The sequence below is a fragment of the Neodiprion virginianus genome, chromosome 2, assembly GCF_021901495.1.
Source record: "Neodiprion virginianus isolate iyNeoVirg1 chromosome 2, iyNeoVirg1.1, whole genome shotgun sequence".
NCBI classification, from domain to species: domain Eukaryota; kingdom Metazoa; phylum Arthropoda; class Insecta; order Hymenoptera; family Diprionidae; genus Neodiprion; species Neodiprion virginianus.
Window position 1 is genome coordinate 4,906,376 of NC_060878.1, and position 6,000 is coordinate 4,912,375.

The following is a 6,000-nucleotide window of genomic DNA, read 5'->3' on the forward strand; positions in this document are numbered from 1 at the left end:
ATTGGATAGAATTTGTTGAAGACGCTCGCTTTCCTTGGCACTTCTGACGAGCTGGGTTTTGGACGTTGTGTACATAAATGTATACAAGATCTTGTTTCGTTTTTTATTTTTTTTTTTCTTGTTCCTAGATTATTTAATTTCTTGTTTACCTTTCGATTCGTTATAATATCAAATCGTTTGTTACTCACGCTCTGGATGTATATAGTAGAAATTTTTCAAATATGATATTACATACGTATAGGCAAAATTAAAAACTAGTTCGTTGAATTGATTCAGGGGTGAAATATGAGAGAAGATATAAATGAAATTAGTCTATTTAGAAAATGAAATTAGAATGAAATGCGCGGATGCAGAAAAGCATAGAAAGATAGTTGAAAAATAAAATTTAGTGGAAAATAAAAGAGAGAATACAACATTTTCAAATGTATAGGGAAACGGGTAAATGATAGAAAAAGTGCCAGCCCAGCGTCAGAATCGCCGATAAAACAAACATTATAAACAATATAAACAATACATGCATACATGTGTGTATATATATATATATATATATATATATATATATATACTATATATTTCATATTTAAGTGCAGAAATAATTTTTGTGATTATAATTCATATTATAGGTGGTATATAAATTAATTAAGTTTTAAGTGAGTGCTTGCGGCGGTGTAAATGATTGCGCGTACGCGCGGACATATAAAAGCTTAAGCTTAAATATTATTATAACACTTACGAAACGCTTTCGGTGTGATTGTGACGAGGAGTTGTACGACGTCTTGAGTTATACGCGCCCCCTCCCCATCACATTTCATTTCGTGCTTGGAACACGTTAAACTCCAACGAACGAAACGTTGTAGAAAAGTGGGGGGGAAAAGAAAAAGGAAGAAAAAAAAAACAAAACTATTCAAGTAGTTCACGTGTCATTCTTATATATGTATATATATTGCAATGTATTATTTGCATATATATATATATTGTCTACATTGATATAAATAATTTACATGAGGATAAGTGTGCGATATTACGGAGAAGATAGCAAGTGAGAGATCGAAATTTCAAAAGAAAAGAAAAGAAAAAAACAAAAAAAACCTAGAAAAACCTAGAAAAAATGTAAGAATGAATGAGGGAGCGAAAGATAGATAGATTAATCTATAGATAGATAGGTAGATAGGTAGATAGATAGATAGCGAGTCGTTTAAGAATTCAGAGACGTTGCGTTTGAGGAAAGGCGATCGCTTTCGTCTTACAACTCGTCGTCGAATCGCTCACGGTGATTTCGCAAAAAATTTCCATAGTTATACATCAGGGGGCACATGCAGATGCGGGGCGAGCGGATCAATTATCATCTCCAAAACTCTACTCGGGCACGTATAAAGCATGATGGCATGGATAGGGTATGTTGTACCTTTTGGGCATACAACGTTAACAAACACATGCGTGAGATACGGAGCTTGCGGATGATGTATTAAGTGCATGGGTGCGTGATTGATCGCGTGTTATATGAGGAGAAAAAGAGTCGCGTGCGTTGATACACGAATGCTTAAATGTACATTACCTCCCTGAACTTGAGTAAAGAAAAATGAAGAAAAATAAATGAAAAAAAAAAAATAAATAAATAAAAAAAACAAGAAAAAATATGTCGTTACTCTTTGATTCATTTGTTTAATAAAAGCGGCGCGCGAAGCACACCCCCTCATCGTGAGATACCTGCACCGGGCAAAGAATGTCTAATAAAGAGCAGAAAAAGAAAAAACGAACGGAAAAGTAAGAAGAGAGCGAAAGTGATTGTGAGAAAGACAGACAGAGAGAGAGAGAGAGAGAGAGAGAGAGAGAGAGAGAACAAGATAAGAGTGTTGAATATAAAATAAGCAAGGAGAACATATAGGTATATATACATATATATATTTATATATACGGAAGAGCACCTTGATATGAATATATATATATATATATATATATATATATATATATATCTTCTTCAAGCTACTTTATTTTATTGTTAATTGTTACCTCTTTTCGTTTCCCTTTTATTTTATGTATAGAATATATATTGTTTTGTATCCATTTCTCGGTTTTCTTTTCTTCATAATAGTCATAACTACATTATAACATATTATATGTGTGCAGCATATTTTAAATATCGTTATTTTTTAGGAGAATTACCCATATGAATTATAAGTAAAAAGTAAAACGGGGAAAAAAAAAGAGATTGAAAAAAAGTAAGGTAAGAACAAAACGAGAAATATATATATATATATAAATATATATATATTTATTTTCTAAGATATAATATATTATGTATATTTAAATTATAATAATGCACAAAATTGTAATTATATGTATGTATAATTATTATCTTCTTCTACACATTCACGTATATAAGGATGAACTGGGAACGCGTATATGAAATAGGGGTGCAAAATTTTACCAATCGGTGACGTGGGGGGTGAAGAGGTGATCGGGGGGGGGAGAGCTAGCCGCCGCTGTAACCTCATCTTTCACGAATAGCTTGTATTTCTGCTCAGTGCAAAATAAACGTACGTTCCTGTTGAAAAACATCTTATATTCGCCGTCTTAAACATTTTTTCCCTATTATTCCTTGTATGTTTCTTTCTTTCGTCAAGCCTCTACGTAATCTCTTTACATCCTAAATCCATTCTCATAGGAATATGTGTCGTAGGAGTAAATGTTTACAGTTGAATTCTCGGGCTTCCATCTTTCCCTACTATTGAAATCGATACCAAATTATTCTTGCCATTCTACAGTTTGGTTTGAAACAATGTTCGATAGTTTATCAGCCGTGGAATTGATTCTACGGCAAATATAAAATCTCAAGCGTCTCACCGGCGGCCATATTGATTTCATCTCAGCGTCAATTACTCGTAAAACTGTTTTTCTTTTTTTTTAAATGAGCCTCAGATTCCGCATAGGACGGAAAATTTCAGCGTGGTAAACGTTGAGATAAAGTTTATTATTTCAGAGGGTAGCGCGGAATGTACGTCTTCGAGTGAAAATAAATTTTGAATAAATTTGAATTACGACCCCGCTAGAGCTGGAGAGGGAGATTTCCGTTACGCTATACGTGGGATATCCATGTTTCTGTAATTTTCGCAGCAATCTCCGCTGCGCAGTTGGTACGTATAATGTATACACGCTTCTTGTGCAAGTTCCGCCGCGTGAATGGAATAAAAAGAAAGAATATGTATGCCACGAATTCCGTTAGCCCATTTTTCAGCATCATGCCATGAATGTATGAATAGTATTCAAAAATAACAAAGACAAATGACGCGCGACCACCGCGGCACCCTGTCACCAATTTTATTTCAACATATATGCCGGTATACCATTTTCCCAGAGATATACACATACGGGTGGAATTGTGAGAAACCAGTGATAATTGAATCGCAGTCTCAGGCAACGCACTATTAGTTGAATTTTTGTTGCAAAATTACAGTTCCCTCGACGAGCTTTTTTGTCAAGTGATATTATTTTCTGCCCTTGTCTTATCTAACCTATTTTAAAACTATGGAAAATTTTGCCAATCTTCGTCCGGCTAAATCGTAGAAAAAACCATGAGGCTTAAGTTCGGTGCGCGTAGAAATCACTCGCTTTTTATTTGCACAAGACACGCATTGGCGTACCCTGAGTTGCATACCTCCAGGCGCCTGTTCGACTACCTAACTCTCATCGAGTGATATAGATATGGATCTATCTCTGAGTCTGAGTAAATGTTAATCTGTTCAACAGCTCGATGCGGCTTATTTTGGTAAGTTTATTATCTATCTCAAAACAATAATTTCTCGTTTGTCGTTATTCATTTTAATAAATTTTTATGCATTATTGTTTGGATACGAAAACGAGAGAAGCCGGAATTTCCATCCAAAACGACAAGAAATCCTTAAATAGAGCAATATATCATCAAGCCAGAAATTCGCAATGACAAGGTAAGTGCAGTTCAATTCGCAATGAAGATTCTCGAATCTTGAATCAACCACAGAATCGCTTAGGAAATGAACGAAAAATGTTATCCACGAATATTTAGCAATTTGCAAAGGGCATTTCTTTACTCAAAATCGACTCGGATAATTAATATTCCGTGAAAATTAGTAACAAACTGATATAATCGGTAAGTATTTTCGGATGCCGAATAATTACCTTCCTCTTTTGCGTACCGTCAGGTGTCGGTGATGCACGCATTGGCGGGTCGTTCACCCCCCGAGGACAATTGTCACGAAATAGGGGAAACGTATGATACATGCAAGCACTGCAAGCACATGTGCAGGGCGTCCTTTGTGCAAATATACGAACGCCGAGTTTCAGGGAGAGCATTGAATTGAAAATAGTTTAGCGATGCAGCCGGAGTCGTACGCGCGCGTACATTCGCAAGCGTATTGACACATGGCTATATTTACCTACATGCATAATACGAGATTTGCATGGTGTACTCTACATTGGGAATCTGTACAGTGTTCGTTGCACAGATGCCGACGACAAGTTCAGTCTCGGCGCTTCTCCTATGCAGCGCCTGCGGCAAACGTAACTTGCCTTTAGCTTGCGGCCTGAAGAGACGCGATATTTCGCAACAGGGTATCAATTTTTCAAGATTTATTCATACTTTGAATACGAATGACGAATAATATCGCGTTAGGCGATTCTCAATAGCTTTACTTTCTAACTGTATTTCAGACTTTTACGATATCCGACGAATTGATGGTAAATTATATCGTTTATTGGCGCGAAATGCGGCTGTAATGCTATGTAGATTTATCATCGGGAAACGGGCATAAATTTTGTATCAACCAATAAAACTATACCTAAGTAATAAAAGGGAAAAGGGGTTGACATTTTTATCGGAATACAATATATAATGCCGCTATGTTATTGCGAGCGTAAAATTTTCATCAAACGAATAGACATCGGAGTCGCGGTTTTATTTAATTTCTGTTAACCCTTTGTCGGCGTTACGCAGTCGGGTGTATACACCTATATACCATCTATATACCCATCCACGTGTCCGCGCATTAAATTCCCACAATATATTAATTCGTGCATCCCCAACGGTACAGATGTGACAATATAGAAGCATCCGTGGTATGTGATACACACACACACACACACACCTACAGTTATTACGCACGTATTACACCGTGTTTTATTGCACGCGAGTTCTTCCCTAAACTATATAAACCTTGTTTGATAGTCAACCAAGGACATTCTCGGTGTTTTTTCCTCGTAAAAAACATTTTACGAGAAATTATAACTCGCTTCCTTTTCTCCCCGCGAACAGTATACAGGTATGTATAATACACGCGTACATTTAAAGACGGAAGCCTCCTACCTCTTCACTCCGCCCGAGATAAGAAATAAATAAATAAATCCATCTTGGATACGGAGAATAAAATCACTCGGAGTTCTTTCATCCGATGCACCCGTACCTATATCTCACCACACAGTAGCCGATACGCAGTCGTCGCATCGTCACACCGAGCTGAGCAGACGACGGAAAAAGGAAGTAAAAATGGCGGCCGTCGAGCCACCTGGAAACTTATTTCTGTCACAAAATCGTTTCTATCACCTCAAAGTCGCCGGGCGCTATATCTGGAGAAACGTAACGATGGCAGGAATAGTTTGGTCGTAATTTCCCCAACGTCGAAAATGTAGAAACCGAGAATTCAGCATGCGGAATTCACTACACCCACATCGTCTGTGGTTCCATTCTTAATCCTTGCGTTTCCACGCTCGACTTGGTGCCTGCATCGGGCGGCGTGGCGCGAGGGTTAGAGAGGGTGAGGGTTTCCTCCACCTGGCGCTTTAGAATCGGTATACGGAAACTGGGGAGTGAGGCTTAACGAAACAGTGAACTGCACTACATGCGGAAACGGTATATTCCCAACGACTTAAGAGACGGGACACGCGGCCCAGACTATCACAGTGCGGTTCTACATGGACCCCGGAAGAGAAACCTGGAAGAAATTCCTCCTGAACCTTACTCCGCAAATT